The sequence below is a fragment of the Microtus oregoni genome, unplaced genomic scaffold, assembly GCF_018167655.1.
Source record: "Microtus oregoni isolate MIOR12 unplaced genomic scaffold, Mior012 000070F_ref0000104, whole genome shotgun sequence".
Taxonomy (NCBI): Eukaryota; Metazoa; Chordata; class Mammalia; order Rodentia; family Cricetidae; genus Microtus; species Microtus oregoni.
In genome coordinates, this window is record NW_024543977.1 from 5,746,884 (window position 1) to 5,773,439 (window position 26,556).

A 26,556-nucleotide genomic window follows, 5' to 3' on the forward strand; every position below is an offset into this window, starting at 1 on the left:
GTGTGTGTGTGTGTGTGTGTGTGTGTGTTGGCGATCTACACTCAAGTCCTCATGCTCGTACAGCAGGCACCTTATCCACTGAGCCGACTCTGACATCTCCATTCTTTAGAAATTGTCTAGTCCTGTTCCAGATCTGACCATTTGCATACTTAACTTTAGACACTGTCTTTTTTTTAATTTATTTATTTATTAAAGATTCTCTTCCCCGCCACCGCCTCCCATTCCCCTCCCCCTCCCCCAATCAGGTCCCCCTCCCTGGTCAGCACAAAGAGCGATCAGGGTTCCCTGCCCTGTGGGAAGCAGCCCGGCAGCTTATGTCTCCAAACACTGTTGACAGGCTTCCTTGGGAATGCTGACTTCTTAAAAAAATTGTACCCATATCTCCTGTCCTCCCCGAATCACCCCATTGGTCAGTATTTCATGCACCAGTGCTTCATAGTTGCTGTGGGTGTCTGTGCTACGGAGCCTGGCTTCCAGGCATGCTGGAAACTGTCTCTTGTGCAGAAGACATATAATGAGGCATCTAGAAATGTTCTCCTTGTTTTTAAGTTATTGCAAATAAATCCAAACTCTTGGTACTTGGGTGTTTAGGATTGTTAACAGGTGAATGCATTGGTAAGGGAAGATAGACTGCAATATGATGCAATGACCGGGGTTTGGGGGTTTGAAAGATCCACCTCAGACAGCCCAAATTCTATCTCTAAGTTGGTTAATTAAATTTATAATGAAACCAACAAACGTTGGACTAACAAAAGAAAAACTGGCAACAATCAGGTGTGTATATATCCTGATAATTTAGAGAGGCTGTGTGTGCATGTGCCCACTACTGCAGCAAGAAAGAGAAGGGATGGGAGACAGAGAGGGGTGCAGACAGTGACTGAGGCCACCCAAGCCCAAGTCCGTAGTTAAGCTCGGTACTCTGCTACAGATGTCAATGTTTGCAGAACAATCTGGCCTGGGAGCCACACAGCTGGAACACTCATGATTTCTATCAGCTAGACTGCTGTGCTGTGTGCGTGTGTGTGCGTGCGTGTGTGCATATGTGCGTGTTGTTGCTTTTTCTCCCTGCTGTATTGCTGAGGATGGAACCCAGGCTCTATTATTCTGCCCTGAGCTGCACCCAATCAGGAAACCCATTTTATTAAGTATCACCTACAGTGTGTCTAAATGTTTCCATTAGGGTGGAATATCACAGATTCTATCTTGAATTAGACCTTTGGCAAGAACCATCTTGCATAACTACACCCCAAGCATGTGGCTCTTTAGAATAGAGGACCCAAGGAGACAGAATAAGAGAGAGGATGACTGAGCTTAAATGTGTCTTCAGGGTTAGAATGACTTAACTCCATTCACCAGGCTCCCTAATGTTAGCGGGGCCTCCCTGGCAGTCGACAGCAATACTTTCATATTTGTGTTTCTGCTTGTACCTCCAGCTTTAGTTTTGTTAAACCTGATGTGCTCATTGGTTTGGATGAAACCTGGCACATAGCAGGGAAATGCTGTGCACCAATGAACTGTGGTGGGTAGGAAGCGCGTTCGCCTGCCCCGGTGGGAGAACGTGTTTATGCTGCTATTATTAGCTGGGTTTTTTGGAAGACAAGAGCTCTACAATTGTTGTAACATGTTTCTGAGATACAGAGGATGAAAACCGCAACAAAGACGTGAGCCTTTCAAGTTAGCACATGAGCTGTATGCATCGGTGATGGGGAGGAATGGGGCCAGGAAGACTGATGGTAAAGAAAGAGCACACATGGAGCACATGCCTCGGCCGATGAGCGAGCACACATGGAGCACATACCTCGGCCAATGAACGAGCACACATGGAGCACATGCCTCGGCAGATGAGCGAGCACACATGGAGCACATACCTCGGCCAATGAGCGAGCACACATGGAGCACATGCCTCGGCAGATGAGCGAGCACACATGGAGCACATACCTCGGCCAATGAGCGAGCACACATGGAGCACATGCCTCGGCAGATGAGCGAGCACACATGGAGCACATGCCTCGGCAGATGAGCGAGCACACATGGAGCACATGCCTCGGCCGATGAGCGAGCACACATGGAGCACGAGGTGTCTCAGCCAATGAGCGAGCACACACGGAGCACATGCCTCGGCAGATGAGCGAGCACACATGAAGCACATGCCTCGGCTGATGAGCGTGCACACATGGAGCACGAGGTGTCTCTGCCGATGAGCGAGCACACATGAAGCACATGCCTCGGCTGATGAGCGAGCACACATGGAGCACGAGGTGTCTCTGCTGATGAGCGAGCACACATGGAGCACATGCCTCGGCTGATGAGCGAGCACACATGGAGCACATGCCTCGGCAGATGAGCGAGCACACATGGAGCACGAGGTGTCTCTGCTGATGAGCGAGCACACATGGAGCACATGCCTCGGCAGATGAGCGAGCACACATGGAGCACATGCCTCGGCAGATGAGCGAGCACACATGGAGCACATGCCTCGGCCGATGAGCGAGCACAATATGGAGCACATGCCTCGGCAGATGAGCGAGCACACATGGAGCACATGCCTCGGCCGATGAGCGAGCACACATGGACCGTGAGGTGCCTCAGCAGGTGAACTGACTCACTGCCAGACCTAACCCCCTGAGGTCCTCCCCAGGACTCACATGGTGGAAGAAGAGAGGTGACCCCTAGAGGTTTCCCTCTTGACAGACACACATACACATATCAGGAGGCTCCTGTCAGCACTTTGTGTTGGATCTAATTTCTAGGCCTGCGGTGCACACCACCTCTGTTAGAAGTAGCAGGATCTTGGTAAGACTAAGCATTGGCCAGTGCAGAGCTGCATGGTGATATTCTCACTTACTGTGTGATCCACACGCTTTCCCCAGAACTACAGTGCTTCACTAGCTGGGTACCCAAATCTTTAGGTTCTAGGGGATTGGTTTTCTTCTTACTTCTGCCTAGAGGAGCACAGCATGCTTGGGAAAACAAAACAAAACAAACTGAAGAATAAAGAAGGAAGAGCACAGAGAGGGCACCAAAGTTTGTTTAGGTGGGGTGCGCTCAGCAGTAGATCCCTAACTTGTTTGTGTGGGGTGAGCTCAGCGGTAGATCCCTAACTTGTTTGTGTGGGGTGAGCTCAGTGGTAGATCCCTAACATGTTTGGGTGGAGGTGCACTCAGCGGTAGATCCCTAACTTGTTTGTGTGGGGTAGACTCAGAGGTAGATTCCTAACTTGTTTGGGTGGGGTGAGCTCAGCAGTAGATCCCCTAACTTAGCGTGCCAGAGGCCCTGGGTTCCAGCCCCAGTGCCCTTGGAGGAAAACCATGCTATAGAGCTTGTCCGAGACTATTTTCTGTGTGTTCAGGGGAAGGTCACGGCAGGCATAGTACTTGTGTGTTGTGTGATTGTCTGCAGAGACCCATCCCCTCCATCTGTCTGACTTGCTCGAGCAAGTTTCTGCCGAGATGAAGTGTTCCTGCGATAGAAAATCTTTTTCTTTGCCAAATCATCACCATCAAATATTTCTCCTGTTAAACAAAACGACGTGTTGGCTGGCAAGGATTACCCAAACCCTCACCTCCATTAAAAGTCTCTGCTGCTTCTGGGAAGCAGTGGTGAGAGGCTGTTTTGTGCTGAGAAAGATGCCTGAGGCAGCTGTGCTTAACACTGTTTCTGTTCAACTTTGGCTGGGCTCCTGAGTCATGAGCTTGTGTTCCAAATTTATCACCAGAAGAATGCAGGCAGAATCTTTTTTCTTTTCTTTCTCTCACATCTCTCCCTTCTTTCTTTAAGATTTAATTTACTTCTATGTATGTGTGTGAGTATAGTTCACTATGTGTATGTGAATGTGCATGGCATGCCTGTGGATACCCACAGAGACCAGGAGAGGGCAGCAGATGCCCAGAGCTGGCGTTGCAGACAACTGAGAGCTGTTACCCAATATGGGTCCTCTGCGAGTGTGCCTGTCCACCTAGCCATCTCCTCCGCTTCTCTCCTATCTGAGTCTAGCATCTCAGTGTTCCCCATTGCCAAGGTTTGAGAAGAGCAGTTTAGAATCAAAGCAAACAGGCTATTCACACAGCAAGGTGGCTCTCGCTATGCGTGTCTTCACCTACATTTCCATATTCTCCACCACCCAGAACTAGTAGTCACTGTCACTGCTCTAGGGCCATGCTGTCCTGTGACCTCACAACATTTGTAATATGCTGCTATCACCACCACCCGTCTGCAGGACTCTTTTTATTCTGAAAAGTCAGAACTCTTGTTACACCTACAAACAGTAACTCCCCAGTTCCTCTCCTCCACCTGCTGGAGTCACCATTTCAATTTTTGTCCTTTTATGTTGTTACATACATTAGAATTGCCCTCTCTAAAAAACAACAACAACAAAAAAAAAGCTGTGTGCAGTGCCAGATGGTGGTGGCACACACCTTTAATCCCAGCACGTGGGAGACAGAAGAAGGTGGATCTCCAAGTTCGAGGCCAACATGGTGTGCAGAGCGGGCTCCAGGACCTCCAGGGCTCCACAGAAAAACCCTGTCTCAAAAAATAGTATGTGTGTATGTGTCTGTGTTGTGTGCATGCACATATGCTCCTGTACACACATGGCAGGGTTTGTGGTTATGGCAATCACTAGACAATATTAGGTGTTAGTCCTTGCTCTCTTGTCTGTCTGTCTGTACCCCCACACTGTCTTGGGAGTGTTGGGATTAGATATGCACAGTGCCGCATCTGAGTTTGCCTAGGTTCTGAGGATTCGAACTCGGGTCCTCATGCTTGCACAGCAGACTCTACCCATCTGCCAGCCTATCCTCTTTTTAAAGGCTGAATACGATTTCATGATTAAGTGAATGCATGCACCTTTGCATTTTATTTACTCATTCTTTGATGATCATGTAGCTACCACAGCCATGAACAAGGCTCTACAGGTACCTTCTCAGGACTCTGCTTCCGGCTCTGTCACTAGCCCTTTGTTTAGACCTCTCTGGAAGTCCCATTTTTCATCTATGAAGTAAAGATGGTGGCACTGAACTTCTGGTCTGCAGGAATCCAGGAAACAATCATGTTGAGCGAGCACTTTGTAAATTAGGAAATACTATCTGGCGTCTGTTTTTGTGGTGTGAATATGGAATGAGAAGCTGAGAGCACACTGTATGCTGTATCTGTGGGTGTGGCTGTGTTTTAATTGCTATCTACTGGCAAGGATTCTGTAGAAGGCGCAGGCTGAGAATTTTGATTTCCATTATGAGAAGGTGGTATATAGGAGTGGAAACCTCCTCTGGCTTCCTATCCAGGAGCTGCATGTGGTACCCCTAGCTGGCATCACCCTTCCTCTCGCATCTTCCCGACACTATCACTGCTATAACGTGTGGTGTGGCTTCTCCAGAATCTGTGAACCCAGAGAAAGCCTGGGTGCAGATGAGCACTCCACGGCAGAGGCGCTGGGCATGGGAGAGCACTCCCTAAAGAAGAACATGCATGGAAAGGGAGGGGCCTGCTGCCTGTCTTGTCTCACCCATGACACAGCTGGTCTTACCACATGACTGCAGTCATAAAAATGATTTGGCTAATGCTACAGAAGAGGGAACCTGGGACGTGGTTCCTGAGCATGTCTGTGGGAAACAGGGGATTTTGGGAGTGAGAACTCTTGCAGCATAGCCAAGGCACAGGATGTGGGAGGCTACCAGGGCGCAGTAACACCCATCTTATTTAAAGGCAAAGGAAGAAACTCAATGGTATATATGAAGCAGAGAGAGAGCCCCATATGTGGTCACTTAGTTACTGTCACTCTGGAGTGGGGACCTGAAGATGAACCTAATGGCAGAGAGCTGTCAGGTGCCAGAGCATGGGCCGGAACGAGCCGCAGTGCCCGTGCAAATGGGTTCTCACCTGAGAAGATGATTTGAAAAGATTCCACAAGCATTTGTGCGTTTGTCCTTGTTCTTTCTCTGTCCTGAAATGGGACGTGAGGTGAAAGGATCTGACAGTGATTGCTTGTGTTCATGCTTTTCTACCATATTGAATCATCGCTGCTCTTTCAGTCTGGGGCTGGCATCCAGCAGCCATCCTCACTTCCCGTGCTGCCAGGATTCTTCCCCCAGCAGTGCCGGGCTGGTCTAGAGAGTGCCATGGTGGTCTCAGTTCTAGCCTTAGCAGGCTCTTTCAAATGTGCAAAATCTTTAATATAATTCCATATCTAGTTACAAAAGCTGTCTTTTACAGGTGCCCTCTAACTATTTAAATACCAACATGGCTGCTATCAAAAGTGTTAAGTGCAGTCCTGAGATGAAGGCTGTGATCTTGGCAATGCCTGTAGCTAGATCACTGTGTTTGATACCTTTCAATTGTGGCCTTGAATGCCTTGAGCCATATTTCTGTGTAGGACTGTTAAACAGATTTGTGAGTTAGAACCCGAGAATTCCCGTTCCTTAAATTTAGAAGCTCAATTGAATTTGAACCTGTCTCCACCATCTCTTCTTTAGGCCTGAAAAATTAGTTAGTGTGGAATCGGTGGAATGTGAACTAGACCTTGGTGGGAAGAAATATTTAGATGAACAATTTGAACGTTGTTGAGATGTAGAGTCTAATTGCACACATTTGTCAACTGCGCTCTCTCTCTCTCTCTCTCTCTCTCTCTCGTTCACTTGTCATGTTTTAACATGGGCTGATAGTGCTGGCCTTTATCCTTGTACTTGTTAGGTCATAGATTAGGTCTTGCAGAACGCTCTCTTTCCTCCACCTTCTTCACAGTGGCCTCATGTCAGGTGAGATCAGGTGAGAAGCTGTTATGGGACCACCACTGCCAGCCGAAGGGTCTTAGCAACAGGGTGAGATGGAGTTTTGAACAGAAATAGAGAAATGCCAGCTTACACAAATTCAGTTGTTTTTTCTTTTTGGCGTGGCCTTCCTGTGTGGTTCTCACTGGTGCTAGTTTAGAACTTCGACACTGTAGACCTGGCTGGCCTCGAACTCACAGAGATCCATATGCTTCTGCCTTCCGAGGGCTGGGATTAAAGGCCCTACTCAGCTTTTATGAGGCTGATTCCCTGGCCTCTTGTCATATATCAAAGTGTCATTATTTTCTTTGAAAATAGGTAATATGTTGACAAATAGACTGTGCCCATTGCATATAAGCACAATCGTGTAACATGCTATATACATATAAGTTGTTCTAGGTTCAGCATAAAGGACCAGCATCAGTCAAGGCCAGATGCTCCCCAATCCAGCCCTCAGAATGGGCATCAGAAATCACCAGAGCCTATGGGCTCACGCATGCAGCCCGATCATACTAGAGACATTCACATGACCTTGTCTAGAACTCCAACTGGTGTGAAAGCCCTCTCTGCTGTCCTATGTAACAGTTAATACATCTACACTGTAAAGACTATTTAGGTTCCGAGCCATTCTTGTACTGCCATTAAAAATCAAAATGTCAAGGTTCTGAGCAACAAGGTAAAGGTGAAGTCCTATAGTCTGGCATCATGCTTCCTGGTCTGTCAGATGTGAGACTTTGAATACAATGTTCACACAGCTGTAATGTTTATACGCAAAACATTTATTGCTGTACGCCAGTTTTTATGGCAAGACCTGTTACTTTTTTATGAGTCTGCTTCACTTTTATAAGTGTAAATATTTTAATTTATAATATGGACAGTTAAAAATGGCAACGCCCTTCTATTTGGCTGACGACGAGAAAACCTCTTGGTTAGGATGACAGTTGGATCCCTCAGCACCTAGGGTACTAGATGAGGGTGAGGTGAAAAACCATGGGAGAGAGAGGGGTGATGAAAACAGAAATCAGTGACATGAAATCACAGCGAATCAGGTGTTTGGTGATACTCATATATAAAATGCATTGCTCATACATGTGAACACAAAACCTATGTGCATGCTGGGCCTCATATTAAACACTGGATATATGAACCTCTTGCTGGAACCAGGGTTCCTGTGTCCCAGCCCACATGTGTCCCGAGAGTGGTGCACTGGGAATATTTCTTGAATAAGTAGCTGAGCAGATTTTTCTAACGTTTACTGTCACACAAATCCTGGAGTTTTCCAAGCTGTTTTAAACAGAAATGGCTTCGCCTCCAGATTTGGTTTGACTTGTAAAACTGATTTTAGAAAAATGAAAAAAAAAAATGCTAAAAAAAACCAAAACAAAGCAAAAAAACCCAAAGCACTGATCTCTCTTCGCCACTAGGGGTCGACATAGTGCAGCGAAGGGATGCGTTTTTAAGGAACTTTCCCCAAAAGGTAGTACTGTCTGTTGGTTGAAGGACTCAGTAAACTTAGTACTGCAGGAGAAATCTTAGAACTGCATCAGTATATTTTAAACTTAGCACAGGGTGAACATGTGTCTGAGTTAAAAATACATCTGTGAAAATAGCCCGATAATGTGTTTAAAAATAACACCTTATAAATAGACAACAAACAATGACCTTTTTTCCCTTAAGTGCCGGGGAAGCTCTGCACATACTAGACAAGTGGTACTCTGAGCCTGATTTAGTCTTTAACAATTTTTAAGAACACTTCCCACTGCTATTACACAGCATATTTGATCTAAAGTCAAAAGATAAAATGTCCATGTTCACATAGAGAGGACCTTTTCCCCGCCCCCTAAGAACAAGATAAGGTCCCCGCAAAGCCCCTTGGTCAGTCTGCAGAGTTGGTGTGGTTTCAGTGTGGAGCAAGATGGTATCATCCTGCTGCATAGACAATAGATGGTGACTGATTCCACACCTCCTGCCCCAGAGCCAACTGCCGGGGAGCCTGTCTGGATGCCTGGTGTCTGCAGGACTGCAGGCTGTCAGTGGCTTCATTGTTAAGGACAGAGGCACAGGGATTTCAAGAAAGGATTTTTCTTTCACATCTTTATAATCAGTTATAGGTTTGTCCACATTACTGATGGCTTTATTTAGTGTGTGTAGTGTGTGTGTGTGTAATACATGCCTGTATGTATATGGCAGGTGTGATTATATGTGTGGTGGGAACGCATGTGAAGGCCAGACACATCCTCTCCCTCCGAACTTTATTCTGCTCAGACAGGCTTTCTCACTGAATCCGGAGTTCACTGTTTTGGGGCTAGGCTGGCTGCTCCCAAAGCCCCAGTGATCCTCCTGCATCAGTTCCTCATGACCCAGACTCACGTTCTCATATTTTTACAACACTCTTACCCATGGAACCAGTCAGCTCGTTAGCTCTATTTTCGTTTTGGTTTTATTTGGTACTGGGGACTGAGCCCGGAGCCTTGAGGGGCCAGGCAACTGCTCTGCCCCTGAGCCATAGCACATGCCTTTTATATATATATATATATAATTTTAACTTTTAATTATGAGATGAAGTTTCCCAGGCTGGCCTTGAGCTCACTCTGTAGGCAACAGTGCACAAAGTCCTGCCTCAGGCTCCCAAGGGGGATGTCTGCACCATTGCTGCTGTCTTTTCTTGAGAGATTCTGATGTCGGACCACTTGTGGATGGTTGAGTAAACCCTGATCATACTGCAACCCTAGCTGTCTCTGAGGTCTCTTGGCTGACAGGTTGGGAACAAAATCTGAAGCCACTAAGTGAACTGTCTCTCTTCCTCTGGCACTTGGTGGGAGTGCTGGTTTAGATCCCACCAGAGCTGGCCTCACGGGAAAAGAGGGGCACTCAATGCCTTCATGCTTGCTCCTTGAAGAATTAGCTGCTGGGGACTCAAACAGTCACAGCGGCCAGCCAGTAGTTTCTGGGTGTCACAGTGGACTGTTGAGCCGCTCCACCTAAACCCCGGGCCCAGATTGTTACCACGGAAATTGGAGTCTCCTTTTAAAGGAGTATCAGTCTCCTGATAATTTATAAATAGAGTCGAAAGGAAGTTTAAGGAGAGCTTTATTAGAGTTTGAGAAAAACAAAACCGGAGCCGGGCGGTGGTGGCACACACCTTTAATCCCAGCACTCGGGAGGCAGAGGCAGGCAGATCTCTGTGAGTTCGAGACCAGCCTGGTCTACAGAGCTAGTTCCAGGACAGGCTCCAAAAACACAGAGAAACCCTGTCTCGAAAAACCAAAAAAAAAAAAAAAACCAAGAAAAACAAAACTGGATAACCAAGCTATAAACCGCTCTAGTTCCTGGGAGGAAGGAGATGAAGAAGAGAAAGAGAAAGCCATGTCTTTTAAGTGAAAGGGTCTGAGGAAGCAGGCAGGCTCAGCAGGGGAGCCCCATGGTGAGACAACAGCCAGGCAGTAAAAGGTGTTCTGCAGACAGGGAACTGTGGAGAACCAAGGGAAAAGTCCGGTTGGTCGTCAGGGAAAGCGCCCCAGGCCTTGGCCAGTGTCTGAGAGAAAAGGAAAAGTTATGCTAAAAGTGGGCCGGCCACAGCTCTGCAGAGTCCTTCAGGAGGACACCTTAACAGGGCTTCCTGGGGGCGGGAGGTCCCTGGCTAGATGATTGGCAGGCCCACCTGGATTTCTTAAGGGGCGGAGGCAAAAGTGTGTAATGTTTCGGGTAGTTGAGAATGTCAGGTAGAATAGTTTATTCTTTTGACAGGGGGAAGTGACTTTCTCTGAATGGGCCTCAACAAAACCCAGATGTCTTCATCTTTTGATATGGGAATTTAGATGCTAAGAAGTCTCAAAACGGATGTTTACTTTCCTAGTGTTTCCAGGGCAGAGGGGTTCAGTAAGCAGACCGTGGATGCCTGCAGGAGACTGAAGCACACCCGCCAGAAGATGTAGTTATTGCCTGATTTGCCTGACTTGGGAAAGCCAAAGCAGATGTCTCCGGGGCCAAGGTTACCAGCGAAAGGAGTGTTGCGGCTGTGGGTGAAGCTTTAATTTTGGCAGCCTTGCTTGGGCACAGGACACCACTGTCTGCAGTGCTCAGAGAAGGAACTTGGGCAGTTAATGTCTCCTAGTCAGGAATTGCCAGTAACCACCAAAGAACCCCCTGGGAACTATTTGATTTAGATGAAGGAAAACTAGAAGTTGACCTGGCATTTACACGCCAGCCCATTAGCATGTGATAGACCTCTGTTTTTCATATTTCTGTCTCAAGCCCCACAAACTCAATATTCCCCAGAGAAGCAAAGAACGCTGATGCGTGCTAACTATTGAGTCCTAAGAAAGTCTAGGGAGAGGATGATGAGAGTGTCAACTGCTCCTGCTGGACCCAACAGCAGTGGAAAGACAGTGCACCCACAGAGCTGGGGGGTTGGCACAGGTTTGGCCTGGCGACTCTGAATTAGGTTCCTGTGAATTCTGTCCCTGAATGTCTTCCTCTCTCCTTGGCCTGCCTTTGCCAACTTTGCCCCAGTTTTGAGTCTCCTGTGAGCCCCTGCTGAAAGTTTAGAAGCAGTGTTTAAAACTCTGGAGACATGTGCATTTTGGAGAGTGGACAGCCTGCTGAATGACAAAGGGGCAGATGACTGGAAGCTGGAGGAGACTTGTCACAGGGAGGAGTGGTGTGCAAGGCGTGCCTGCTCCTTTTCCTTATGTATTAGTGCAAGGGGCCCGGCAGTCTCGGAGCTGCGTCTTAATAGGATCTGGATAATAGGTGCTTGTATCTAAGTGCGGTTTGATCAGCACCCCAGCTTCCTTCTCTAAAAATATGGAAACGTATTTTTTTCTGGTGTTTGTCTATTTTCTGGAATGCTGTAGACTGCTGGCTGCACCTGGCCCAGGGGATTACTCTTAAGCATCCAGGACATGCGTGTATTTGCCGCAGTGGGTTGCTACTTTGAAGTCAGGGACCTGCCTGGAGAGATGTGTTCTGTGAGGCCTGGAGATGGCCTCTGGGGAGTTCTCTGGTGAGACTTCCAAACAGAAATTCCCTTACTTCAACCAGGTAAAGTAGACCCTGTCTCGGGAGTCTGTCTCTGCTGGGAGGAGTTTCTATTATTATGTTAATGGTCTCAGTGCAGCCCTTTTAGAGGCTTTGGCAATGGGTAACCCTTTGTCTGCCAAAGGCAGGCTCCTGCTTGGCTTGCCTGCACAGTTTGCAGGGTAAACAGTGGGTGACCTATAAGCCAGCCAGTCAACTTGCAGATGACCTTATTAGGCAGCCCCAGGAGGCTGGTGTCTGAGGACAGACTGGCAGGGCCTGCCGCCCTGCGACTATCCTGTGAGGAGCAGGAGAGTCCACACCCTGGAGGCATGGCCTAGAAGCGGTCAGTTAATTATAGTGCTCTCCAATGGCAGGACTATGTGGGCTCTTTGGCAGGCATGCTTTGTGATGTGGTTACAAATAAGTCTGTAGTCGGGGACGACTTCTCGTAGGACAAAGAGGTTTATCTTGTTTTCCTGGGCTCTTTCTGTTGTAGCATGTACTGAGTCATTCTATGAAGTATGGACTTTATTAGAAATGTTTGTTTCCCTTCTGGGGTGGGGGTGGGGCAGCTAGAAAACCTAGGCTCTCAGACATGCTAGGCAGACATTCCCTGCATATAGTCTTAGTGACGAAAGACAGATGTGGATGAGGCGAGAAGGTGGCTCATCCCTTGCAGTGCCAACCTGGGATCCGAGTTCCACCCTTGGTTCTCCCATGAAGGTGGATGGAGAGACTCCACAGAGTTGTCCTCTGACCTCTGCACAATTTGTCTTCACACTTGAGCTCAGAAACACACACACACACACACACACACATGAGTAATAATAATAAATAAACTTTTTAATGGGCGAGGGAAATTAAAATTCATCTTAAAAGAAAAGGTCCAGTGTTAAGGAGTAACCACGCTTGGGTATAGTTACATGTTTTGCTTTTTTTTTTTTTATTATCTTTTTTTGTTTGGTGTGGGGGGATGGAATTCAGGGCTCCAGTGAGCCCCATCCCCAAGCCTGTGCCTTGCCCTTTCTAAGGAAGAAAGTCAATCACTGACATCATGGCCTAGGCTGCTTCCTGACTGCTGTGAAGGGACAAGCTACACCCGACAGCGGTTGTATTAAATATGCATTCGTCTAGGACAGCACAGCTTATGGACTCTGGCCTGCACTGTTCCAGCTGCTCGCGATAGCATCTGGGTCCTCACAGCAACCCTGTAGCAAAAGCAGCTTTTCTTCAGACATGGCTCTGGGTGGTCTCTTGTTCTACCTACTGCTCATAGATAGGGTGGGCATATGTACTTGACTGACCAACAGGAAGCTGGAGAGATGCTTCAGAAGAATCAGCTGGGTAGCCAGGGTTTTGAGGGCCTTGGGACTGACTTTGTTTAAAAATGTATCTTTAGCTTGATAGGTGATGTCCTTTTCATAGTCTGAAACCTCACTAAAGAAAGGAACTCACTTGGTCACTTGAGTGTCCAGTGTCCTTCAATGCTGGTTTCCCAACTCCCAGAGGAGACTCAAGCATGAACATGCTAAAATACTCTCTCTACAGCATTCCATGGTATCCAAATGTAATTTAAATACACCTGTAGCTATAACCTGCTGTTACAGGTAGTATCTTATGGTTTTCATTGCTGTGATCAAACACCACGATCAACAAGCAAGCTGAGGAGGAAAGGGTTTATTTGGCTTACATTTCCTCATCATTGCTCATCACTGAAGATGTCAGGACCAGAATTCAAACAGGGCAGAATCCTGGAGTCAGGAGCTGATGCAGACGCCATGGAGGGATGCTGCTTTCTGATAGAACCTAGGACCACCAGCCCAGAGACAGCACCACCCACAATGGACTGGGCCCTCCCCCATTAGTTGCTAATTAAGAAAATGCCTTGGAGCTGGATCTTATGGACACGTTTTTTTCTCAGTTGAGGTCCCCTCCTTTCAGATAACTCTAGTTGTGTCAAGGTGACATAAGACTAGTCAGCACAAGTAGTAATGACAAAAACATCTGTAGGTATTCAATAGATTTAACTACATTTGTGGTTCAAGAACATGGAGGACTGACTGTGCACACTGCAGAAGTCAGGAAGGTCAATAGGTATAAGAACAAAGCAGTACTGGAGATGGAACCAGACCTTATGCATGCTAAGCATTCTCTCTTCCACTGAGCTGTATCCCAACTGGGATGAGATGCTAACTGAACTGGGAAGTTCTGCAGGTAACAGAACACCAGTTCCCATTCACACTACAATCTCACAACACTGAATCCTCTGTACATCCTGGGCAACAGTTTGCTTCACAAGCCTCAGAGGGCCAGTGATGTGGTGGCTATTGGGTTATATGCAGTGATGGAAGCCAAGACCATGGACCAGGTTGTGAATATCTGTGGAGGATTGCAATGAGAGGGAGAAAAGAGAAAAGGAGGAGAAAGAAAAAGAATATAAACATATGATTGATAAGGGAATAAAGAAAGAAATGAAAGAAGAGGGGGGGTTAATGAAAGCACAGCCAGATAGATAATGTATCTTTTCATATGCCTTTCCATCCCACTGCTTATAGACCCCAAAGGCATATGTGAAGAAATGCTGGGTTCCTAGGTATTTTCTCCCTGTCTGAAAGGACAGCATGATATATTTTAGCTCAGTGTCAACATCTGATGAGAATCTACGCTTCGCTGTTTTTCTCCTGCTGAACTTCAGAGGTGTCTCTGGGGTTTTCAGCGAGTGTCGGTTGCCTTCCTTCCCTCATCTCATTAGTCTGACAAGATCCATTTACACCTTTGCTCCCAGGTTCTCCTCCCAGCCAAAGTGCCTGGCATACCTAACAGCTCTTCCCCACCCACCTACCACTATTTTCTCCCTCCTAGATAAACTCTCTTAGCAGCATTCTTTCCAGGGAGTTTTCCTGGTCTAACCCCATGTCTTCAAGTTGGATATCACATGGCTTTTACATTGATGTTTCAGCTCTGGACCCTGGTATAATCCCATGAGACTGGGGAGGCTTTTAGGCTTATCAAGTGTGTGACTTTGAGGCTTTGAACTCACTTGTTTATCTAGCCATTCCAACCCAGCGAGGACTATGTCTTCCATTTTCCTGTACTATCTTCCCATGGGTACCCAATCTGCCTTCCTGGTGCCAGTGACACCTGAGCAAAGGCGCATTCATCTCTCGCTGGTGTTCCTCCACTAGTTAGCAAATGGACCCTCTGAGAGCCAGGAGTGTATATTGGGTACCGATTAATGACACCAGTGAAAAGCACTGGATGTGGATCATTGCCACTCTTGTTCTTAAGATGCCCTTCAGAGGTCCCAGGAATAGTCAAAGCTCCTCCTGGTCATTCTCATATAGCTCTAGAACTCATGTGAGCCACCAGGTACCATGCCACCAGCTGGATTGGGAGACTCACAAAACCATCCTAGCAATTGGTGTTTCCTTGCATCTGTCCATGTAAAAACCATCCAGCAGTGAGTACTGAGGGGAGGGATTGTGGGAGAAGCCTCCCCCGCTTCCCTTGGTGACTGAGATAGTGCCGACTCTCCTGCTGCAGCAGAGCACTTTCTCAGTGAAGCTGCTACGTGCCCCCCCCCCACAGTATTTCCAGAGGTGGTGCGTATTGTGCACAGTAAACCCTGGGACTCTGTTGGCCAAGTTCATTTCAGAACCTTTGTGGGGTGATGCTTCACATGGATTACACGTGTTCTTAGTGCCACTCTCTGAACACTCTGGACATGCCTGAGGCCTCAGCTCCTCTTCCTTGACTCTGTATTTGACTATTGTAGGGACCTCAGATAAATGGAGCCACCAATATTTGGCTGGTTCATCTCAGTTAGTGTAGCAACCTTGGTTTCCCTCTTGTTGAACATGTCAGGACACCCTTCCTTCTGAGGGCGCCAATGTTCCATTGTATGCACATTTCGGTGTTCGTCAGCTCACGCTGGGATACTGGCTGCCAAGCCTTCCTAGGGTCTTGTGCAGGCTGGGCAAGTACATGCATTGGTGAGCTGCACCCCCATCCCCAGTGCACGTTTTAAACATGAACCTCTCTTTGGTCCTCTGTTGTTACTCTGGGAATCCCTGGCCCATTTGCTGAGGGAACCTGGACTTTCTTCCCAAGAATCATTAATAAGAAAGCCTAATTCAACTTGAAAGTTTTATGATTAATTTTTTCATGACAACTGTTGACATTTTTCATTTGAAGTTTTATTTCAAAAGCATTAATGACTCTTTAAGAAGATGTCAGGAAGTCTTTGCCTCAGAAAAGGAATTCTGATGTATAAAGGCATGGTTTCCTTTCAACATATCTGATAGAGAGGGAGAGGTAGCTGTGTTGTTGAAAGTATTTCTGCCCTTTCATCCCTGCACACACAGCCTGTTTTAAATTACCTTATGGCATGATGGAAGGTAAAATTTTATTTGCAGACTTGTCCAAAATATTGCTGTGAAGCAGGAGCTGCAGAGCCTCCAGGGAACCCACAGTGGGGGAAGGAGTGAGGAATGCAGAGAGGGTGTGATGAGAGGGGAGGGAGAGGGCCCACTGGGCGTCAAGCCTTCCCACTCAGCACATAAATAAAGTCCACCAGAGGCTTGGTCGGTCTGGCATACAGCACACTCCTTCATGAAGCAATGGAACCGTATATTCAGCTTGGGACTTCCACCATCTTTAGAAGTGTACGTGAGCTTTCGGTAACACAGTTTCTGTGGTGCATCTTGATCTTAGAAATTGTCACTAGCTCACGGTAGTGTCTATCTGGGTAGCTGTCTGTGCCGTTCTGCCTTGTCATTTCTGTTCAGCTCAGTTTCCCAAGAAGAGTGGGATAGCTTCCTTCTTCATTGGGAGGTGCGGATGGCACCCAAGGCTGTCACAGAAGTGCTGTGCACCAATGGGAGGTGCAGAGCGGCACCCAAGGCTGGCACAGAAGTGCTGTGCACCAATGGGAGGTGCGGATGGCACCCAAGGCTGTCACAGAAGTACTGTGCACCAATGGGAGGTGCAGAGCGGCACCCAAGGCTGGCACAGAAGTGCTGTGCACCAATGGGAGGTGCGGATGGCACCCCAAGGCTGGCACAGAAGTGCTGTGCACCAAATCTCCACAGAGTTGTTATGTGGGGGTCAGCTGAGAATGAGGCCACGTGAACTCTCACCTGTCACTGACCTCACTGTCGCTCCCCTCGCTTGCTGTCTTCAGGCTAGCCAGAGAATGCTGTTCTGCCTTTAGAAATACATTTTACAGGAGCAGGGATGGATGTCGGTTGGCGGTAGTGGTGGTTGTCACTGGCTGTAGTGAATAGACTCTGCATCCTCCCAGGAAATGTCAGCTTTCCCATCTACAGTGGAGTCATGACAAGCCCTCCCTGGCAGGCATTGGGAGGACACAGGGGTCCAGTGCCTAAAGCACTAAGCACAGAGGTGAGGACATGAAGGATGCATCATTACAAAAGGAGTGGCCTTTAACCAGTTAGGCCGCTGGTAGGCTCCCTCCTGGTTGCCCTGGTTTCCACATTCTCCTTTGTGAGAGGACCCCTATAAGGACAGTTGTCTCTTGCATTGCAAGGGCCCCTGTAGTCAGAGCTACAGCAGTGGGCCGTGTTGTGCTGCCCCTCTGCCCTTTGTCACAGCCAGTACCCTCACCCGATGGGCCGTCCCTCCAGTCCCTCATGGACGCTTTCTGTTGACATGAAATGTAGGATTATTTGATCTCACTTGGTTTCCTACAGATTAGGAGAAGGTTACATTTTATACCCATTGTTTCATAAAGAACTTTTTCTCTTTTCTTCCATGACATTTGCTTTGTTTTGGGGTTCTCAGACAAGGCCAACAGTTCTAGTAACTCTTCCAGTTCCCTTCATCTGTCTTGTTCCCACACTCTGCAGAGGTCATGTGACATCCATCCCCTGCCCAGGAGATGAATATTCGGCAGTTTTCCCCAAAGGGAACTGTATCCTCAGTACCTTACTGTTCCTCCAAGTTTCGTTTGTTTCTTTGTTTAGGTTTTATTTTTAACAATTTTATCTACCACATTCTTCCTGGATGAGCAAGAAGTAACTGAGCAGGTAGAGGAAGCACAAAAGGCTGCTGACTGGTGGTGTCCTGTAGTCTCACATTGTCTTAGCTCTCTTGGCATAGGGTCAGACACCTGACAGAAGCAGCAAGGAGAAGGATTTAGATGGGCTCTCAGCTTAAGAGCATACAGTTCATCTCGGCAGGAAAGCACGGTGAGATCCATTGCTGTGGATTGTACACCTGAGGCCCCTCACGTCTCAGGGGACTAAGAGGCAGAGCGCTTGGACAGTAACCCCCACAGGTCTATCCCAGTGACCCACCCCTGCCAGCCATACTTCCTTCTTCAAACATCCCATAACCTCCCTAAACACTGCTACCAGCTCGCAGCCAAGTGTTCCTGTATCTGAGAGTGTAGAGTATCTTTTGTTTCAAAGAGTAACATGCTCATCCATCCATCCATCCATCCATCCATCCATCCATCTGTCCATCCATTGGTTCTTCATTTTCAGCTGTGTCTGTATCTGAGATGATCTGGTTTGGTGATCTAAACCTAAAGCCCAAAGTATCTTTTAGCTTTCAGAAAAGACTATTCCATTATTTCATGCAGTCACTCTGCAGGTATTTACTGCAGACCTATTATATGCTGGTTAGATACAAACAAATGTTCAGGATCAAAGATACAAAGGCCGACAAACTCAGGGTCCCTGCCACTGCAAAGAGTTGGGGGAAATAATGACCTTGACTCCCCTCCCTGTTGATCCCATGACTCCATAGCTACCAGTTCTCTCCTGGAAGCAGGTTTCCTTCTTAGCCCAGTTTCCTTACCCTGTAATGGAGCCTATTTCCTGTGGGTTTCTTTAATGTCCCTTTGTAGAGAGGAAGCAGTCCATCTCTAATTATTGTCAATTGTTCTTCCAAATTTATTATCTGGCCTTGAGCCCTTCAGTTACAGGCTGCAAATGGAACAACGCAGGCAGCAATCTAATCGCTAAAGCTTGACAGCTTCTGTCTGAGATTAAAACGGTTGACTCTCCTGGTAATATCTGCCTTTTCTTTCTCCACAGTTTTGCTCATATGTTGCTTATAAATCTTAACTCTTAAAGTATGAATTTTTGGCTTCAAGTTAAGTGAAATATTTTATTTAGCTCAGCCAAAGCCAAGCTTGGGCAGCCTGGGAACACTTAGGCAACTCGCCGCGCCCCAACATGTTGGGTCCCTCTCTGGGGTTTTCTTCTTTGGGGCTATTTGGTATTAGGCTAGTTCTTTTCGACACTGGCATGATAGTCTCAGCGTTATCTTCTTGAGCAAAACATTTTCTGTGATTCCCCAAGGCCTTGCTGTGGCATAATCTGAAGTGCCCTCTCTGGAACCCTGTCTGTTGCAGCATCTCCAGCTCTAATTTCTGTTCAAGAAACCCAGGGCTTCTTTTCTGACAAAGGAGTTTAATTTGTTGCAGCCTTTTGCTTTGTGTGCACTGTAAGCTCAAAGACACGTGTGCCTGGTTGCTCACTCTAGCCCTGCACTCTGGAAATTTGCAACCCAATTTTGCTTAGAGCGGCCCAAGGCCATTGCTGGTTAAGAATTAGCTGTCAAATTGGGCTGGTGGTGCCCAGTGCTCCCTGTGCAGCCATGTTCAGAAACCCAGGGCTTTCGAGCTGCCTGGGAGCCTTCAGATTCTCCGAGAAACAAGGTAAGACGGGAAATATGGAAAATACATTTCTGTATCCATTTTCTAATGTCTTTGCTATGGAAGCTAATATTCTCAGCATCCAGCTAATCTGTCTAAAAGGATGCTTTAGCTATCGGAGTCCCTAGCTATGTTTGTAATTGCTGAAAATGTCTTTTTCCTTTCTATTGCTAAACCATGAAAGCTTTCATATGACAAAATTGCTATTTAAATTCCAAACTTTGGATCAAATTATGGATATGCTGCACTGTACCTAAAATATTTTCTGAAACGACAGTCGTACATGTGAGTTTCCTTCCAGCAGACAATGGTGGGCGAGTCTCTCTTTCTTAACTCTTCATGTGAGACAGTTTGGAGAAAATACTATCTTTCCAGTGGCTTCTTTTCCAGCCCAGAGAAATAAGTGTTTCCCGTCTGATTGCTGGAGTGCTGTTATGTATGTGGTGTCGGAACAAAAGTGAGATGCTGTGGGTATCTAAATGCTGCTCTGAAGCCCAGCCATTATCTACCCTGAATATTTCATAGCTCAAGTGCTCTGCTGGATGACAACACTGGAACAATTCAGCAACTTCCTTTTATAACATCTGTTAGCTTTTCTTTCTTTCCTTTTTTAAATCAGAATTATCTTTTTTTTTGTATAGTTATGACAGGATGCTTGTGTGTGCTTGGAATGAAAATTGTATGTCTAGTTGACTTTATACTTTTAATTTCACTATGCCTCCCTGTTGTTCCTAACTTCCAGTTTTTAGGACTTGAGATATGTTTTGAAGGATAAAGAAGAATTGGCATCTGTTATGTCTTGTACCTTTACCCCCGCCCCTCGGGCTCTGATTCTAAATAGTAAACTACAAAGGTCCTTGCTAGGGGGAAGGAATTTCTGTCTCAGGTCTGCTTGAATTTGTTCTCTGTGTCTGAAGCTGTAATGCATATTGCTAGCTGTGACCCCATATACATCCTGTCTCTGCCTGGTTTCCACTAACACGTTCACCCTGGATGTGTGATTTTCCTGTATGGAATTGTTACCAGCTGTCTTTACATCATATATCCTATCTTCAAAAACAAATGAGTCTGTCCAGTGGGGTTGTTCAGTAGGCAGCACTTGTCACCAAATGCAATGACTTGAGTTCACTTCCAAAGATATTACATGGTAGAAAGAGAGAGCCGACTGCTGAAGGTTGTTCTCTAACCCCCACTGTGTGCTGTGGCCGATGCATACTTACACACAATACACATGTGTCACCTGCACCTTGCCCTGCGACCTCTGCACACATACCGGCACACCGTGTATACGTATAGTTGTCGAGATTTTAACAAAAGCAGAAAGGACACAGCCAAGGCACCTGTTGCTCTTCAGCGCCCTCTACCTCCCCACCTTCTCTAAAGGAATCTCTGATCTTCCAGGCACATTACCTCATTATCTCTGCTTATCTTGACCCAAATCACTCAATTATTTTCTCTTTCCCCCCTTCTCAGTATATAACTGTTACTTTGTATTTAATTGTTTCAAATTATTTTTTTCCTTAACAATTTGAAATGGCTTCGAAAAATGTCAGAATGTTTGTTTAACCTATGAGCTGTGCAGGGGCCTCTTGATAAGGGAAGAAAGCAAACCAGGACTTATGTGTGTGATTTCTGTGTCGAGTTTGATTCTCAAAAGTTTTTTTTTATTTAGTTAATGATGTCCTTTTTACCTAAATTATAAGTTCAAGGGGAGTTTGATGGTTGTCTTCTCTTTTGAATGTCCTTAAGTGACTATGTAATTATTTTAACATTGTGCTATTTCCTTTTCCTTAGATTTCAACAAGAAAAACTTAAGCTTCATTGGATTCCCACATCAAAGAAAAGCTGACAGGTAACGTGGCCTGTGTTCAAGAACTCTTATGTTTGGAGATACACGATGGCTTTTAAGATAATCCCTTAAATCCCCCTTCTTTCCTGGAAAAAGGAAGAGCTGGGAATAGAAGCCAGGGCCTCACACGTGCTAGACAAATGCTTCCCAGGGAACTTCATGCCCAGCCTCCAGGGCTCTTAGATTTCCAACCCATGGGTTTGTTTGGCAGTAGGTTTTCTGCCTAGGGTGTTATTTAGTTATGTCAAGAGATGGTGGCCTGATTCAGTGGTACAGTTCCTACCTAGCATGTTTGAAGTACCAGGTTCAGTTCCAAAACACGGTGTGTGTTTGTGTGTGTGTGCCTGCCTGTCTCTCTCTCTTTCTGTGTAAAGCAGCTGAGTTAACAGTGTTCCCAGCATCAGCGACTCTTCTATACACCACGCTATTTCTGGGACCCAGTTTGGGAATAGAATGTGTGCTTGTCACTTGTAGCTAATTGCCATCTTAGGAGTGTTAGCTTTCTTTTTCACTGACCTCTTTTCAAACTCTTTATCAGGGAGCTTTTGATTTTTTTTTTAAAAAGCTTAGCCTTGTCCCTCCTGTCTTTTTTCCCCTCCCACCCATCTTCCTTTCTTGCTTCCCTCCCTGCATCCACCCACTTGTGAGTCCTTGTTGTCAAGTTCCTTGTCCTCGGAGCATTATGAGTGCCAATCTAATTTACCTACTGTGCCCAGACCCTTTGCACATTGTTGATGTAAGACACTACAATTGAAAGAATGAGCCACAGGAGGTGGGTGCACTGTGTCCCTCCCTGGAGGTCTCTGCTCATGGCACAGACAATACTAAGCGCAGGTCCAGAGTCATCCCTGATACACTTGGGCATGAGTCTCACTCAGCATGTACATCACTGTGCTAAGCGGAACAAGCCCCAGTGCCGGCCTCCTTTCCCCTCAGATGCTCTTGTCCCTATTCCATAGAGGCTCTCAAACTTGGGTACACTTTGTAGTAATGAGTTGTCTGAATCTGTGTTTGTTATTGGAGAGTGGATCTTATAAACACACTACACAGGAAAGTCTCTGCTATATTCCATGCACATCTAATTATACAGTGAATTAGAACTGTGATTCGGGATAATGGTTAACAAGAACACAAATGTATTATTTGAGTCACCCATGGTTCATGTCTGTGGCATGTTTTAATGGCACCTTAGGCTTATTCCTTATCCTTTCCCTAGCAGATTATCTTAAATGTAATGAAGCTAATAAATAAGGAAAGATAAGGGCAAGGAGAGAGGAGGGAGACATTATTTATTCAAGGATAGGAAAAGTATAAACTGGAAGTCAAACACTTTGGTGACCTTGACTCAGTGGGACACTGGAGTTATGAGCCACTGCTATTATTTCATGTGAGCTGACTACAGAAGCCTGACTGGCAGTGCACCAAATGTCAGATGTGCTAGTGGTACACGGTCTGCATGCATGCAAGAAATGCAGGCTGCTAGACACCGGCAAAGAAAGCCCACATTATGAGGCAGCAGGGTTTCACCTTCCTTGTCTCCTCATTTACCTTTTGGTAATTAGCAAGAAGTCAGCCCTGGTGGAAATATTCAAACCACAGCAGCAACTACAAAGCAGGCAGGCCAGTGACCAGGCATTTAGACACCTCCAAGTTTGTGGACGTGGAGTCTTGTGAAGATAGGAGAATCGTAGCTGGGGTCAGTATTTCAGGGAAGAGCTAGGTCACACCCCTTTCCTTACTAGTGTTCCCTTTCACTTCCTCTTGTATTTATGACAAGTTTTCATGGGAATTTCCTGCCTTTTGGCCATGCTGCTGTTCAGTGGTTTGAAGACACATGCAATATTAACATAATTTATCACTGGAAAAAGAATCCAGACTTCCTCAACAAGCTGCTAGCCTTCTGAGGAAGACATGGTAGCCCAGGAAGGGTGGGTGTGTACGCCTAGCATACTCAGCTGTTCTGGGATCAAGAGGCTGTTGCCAGTCTGAATAGAGGTCTGGCTGTCTTTTTTCCACCACACACACACCAGTGATGCCAGTGTAATCACATAGTTGAACACATATACACAAATTATTATGTTAACATAAATATAACTAAATGAAAAAGTCACCACTATAAAACACATACTTTTGTTTTTATGCTTAGTGTTTTCCTCTCGATATTCTACATCTTGATTTAATGCTATATTAATGGGATAAATTTCAGCTTTCAGAAAGAGTTTTGCTTTGACGATAAAGAAGAGCCTGCCAACCACAGGAGAGGCCTTGATGCCAAGTGTTTAGTTGCACTCCCTAAAGGTAAGAGTTCCTTTAAGGGGCTTGACACTGCCTGGGCACAATTCCCCATGACACTTGTGCTGATGGATTCTCACTTGCCTTCAGCCTGTGGTCTCTTCCACGTCCCTTCCTCCCCTCTCCAAGCACAGCTTCACTTTAGAGAGTTTCCTGAACTTTGCACATCTCCCATCCTTCTGGGGTTTATTCTTCTCACCAGTGGCTTCTGGAGGCTGAGTGAAGAGGAGAGAGAGCACAGAGTCCAGACCCTCAGGGATCTAGGAATAGCTCAGTTGGCAGAGTGTTTGCCTAGCATGCAGGAAATGGCTTTGATCCCCAGAACCGCATGATCCAGGCTAGTGAGGGGGAGCCTGGGGACAGGGAAAACTCTGTCTGTCTGTCAGGGAGCTAGAGAGCTGGCTCAGCAATAGTCAGAGCACTTGTCATGGCAGAGGACCTGGGTTTGGCTCCCAGCACCATGTGGTGATTCACAACTGTCTATAGCTCCAGTTCCTGGGGCTCCAGCACCCTCTTCTGACCTATGTAGGCATCAGGCATCAACATGGTGCAATACATACATGCAGGCAAAATATTCACATGCTTTAGAAAAGAAAGAAAGAACATAAAGTCGGGTGGGTAGGGAAGTGGGGAGGATCTGGAAAGAGCTGGGGGAGAGAAAATGTTTAAAATGTATTATATGAAAATTTTTAATTAAAGATTATAAAATTAAAATGTTGTTTTAAAACATTCAAACTAATTCTAAAGGCAGCTAGTCTCCTAGGCGCCCATCCTTCTCCATCAGCCCCTCCCTTTCCCCCAGGGCTGCTCACTTAACCTGCTTCTTCCTGACATAAGGGATTGGGATTTATTCTCAATAGCTTTGAAGCTTTATTTATTTATTTGTTTGTTTGTCTGTTTGCTTATCTGAAACAGGGTCTCACTATATAACCCTGGCTGTCCTTGAACTCAAAGAGATCCACCTGCCTTTGCCTCCCAAGTGCTAAGACTAAAGACATCATTGGTCTGGCTTTTCTTGTAGGCAACAGAACTGATGGACACTATATCCATTATCTTTTGAAGTTTTAAAATATTTTATTACACTTATTCATTTGTGTAAGTGTGTATTGGTGTGTATGTTCCAGAGAGTGCATTTGGGAATCAAAGTGAATTGAGCTCTTTCCTGCCACCAAGTGGGTCCTGGGGACTGAACTATGACCCACCGAGCCATCTGAGCGGCTTCCACAGTTATCTTTCCTGGGTTACGCTTCCCATTGGCAACAGGTGCACTTGCATTGGCTTCTTGCGCCTGCTCTAAACTGGCTCCCTCTGCTTTTGCCTCTGACAGGATTTAAGCATTGCCTGATCATTACTTCCCAACAGCAACTGCAGTGTAAGGAATGATCGCTTGGATCCAAGTATCTGTATCCAAACAGAGCAGTGGAGCTCTTCCTTTAGAAAAAGCAGGCTGAGGAAAGGACAGGTTTTTATGGGGTTCCCCCTCCCCTCTGCTCTGAAAGGGGAAAAAAGTGTAAAAGAAATTGGATCAGAAGATATCTTCTTTTAATAGGAACTAAATCCAGTTTCAAAGGCACATGAACAACCTGGAAGCTCAGCAGACGATGTGCCCAGACAGACTCTCCTGAGGATGGGCACTTGGAAGAGCTCCACGGCTTGGCCTATGGCAGAGCATGTTTCAGTCTCTCAGTATCTGTACAACTGCCAGTAAAATGCATGCTTGACTTACAAGGACATAGATAAAATTTTATATGAAGAGTGGTGAGCATTATAGCACCAGCGCCCCACGGGGGGAAATGTGCTCCAGGACTTACGGTCGGCATCTGAAACTGGGACAGGGCTAACCCTGTGTGTGCCTTTCTTCACTGTGCATGGATACATATGATCACATTTAATTTATAGCTTGGGCACTGAAGACTCTGCCCGTGCTTTGAGAACAGAGCTGAGTACAAGGGCCTGACACTGTGGGAAGCAGGGCTGGCTATCAGGGTACCACTGCCAAGGGAGGAAGGGTCAGCCTCTACTGACCCATGAACGCTTGTTAGAAATGCCAAAAGACTCATGGATGCAGAGGGACCATTCAGAATTCCTCAAAAGACTCATGGATGCAGAGGGACCATTCAGAATTCCTCAAAAGGACTCATGGCAGTAGCTGTAAGATGGATGATTTAGATTAATCAAAATCAATGCATCTGAAAACATATAGAAGAAAGTTTTCCTTTAATGGAAACTAGGGCATTTATGGTTGCTAATGTCTGGACTGTGTTTTGTCTAGCATATGGGACATGTGACATTTGGAAGTTTCAGTTATGGCACAATATCCAGTCAATTGAATTATGGATGTTAGCTCTAACTTTAGGAAACATTTTTATTGCTTGTTTTTAGGGAATTCACATAGAAGGATCTTAAGATAAAGAGATATACTGCAGCTTGCTCTTAAGTGGCTTAAGAGTATAATGAAAGTATCCACAGAAAGGGAAAGGGAATCAAATAAAAGAGTAACGCGTTAGCATGACACAAGGGGTGCCTTGGCGAGCTTCTGTGTCTGAGATCACATAAAAATTGTTTAAAGGATTAGGGTTAGATTAGGTTTTCTCCTGCATGTGTGTATATGCATCATATGTGTGCCTAGTTGAGTGTTTTTCCTGCATGTATGTATGTGCACCATGTGTGTGTCTCATGCCTGCAGAGGGCAGAAGAGGGCATCAGAACCCTAAGAGCTGGAGTTATTGATGGTTGGTGAGCCTGGGTCCTCTACAAGAACAGCCAGTGCTCTTAATTGCAGGGCCATACCTCTATTCCTATCTGCAAAGCTTTTAAGGCAAGTGTCTCTTAAAAATAAACATCTGGCTTCAGTTTCTGAGTACAAAGACCATTATGAAAATCACATGTATGTATATGCAATTTGACTCATTGTTAAAATGGCCACTTAAAAAGCAACAACAGGCTGG

The 26,556-nt window shown here is 46.1% G+C and overlaps 1 protein-coding gene across 13 annotated transcripts in view; it reads left to right on the plus strand.

Annotated features, from left to right (window-relative positions):
- Svil (supervillin) overlaps positions 1-26,556 on the plus strand; it is a 194,984-nt gene that overhangs the window by 96,146 nt on the left and 72,282 nt on the right. For all 13 annotated transcript variants that reach the window (XM_041641514.1, XM_041641517.1, XM_041641519.1 and 10 more), the window contains 2 exons: positions 21,262-21,319; positions 23,523-23,614. The gene's annotated coding sequence lies outside the window, so the exon portion shown is untranslated. The remainder of the gene's footprint in view (positions 1-21,261; positions 21,320-23,522; positions 23,615-26,556) is intronic.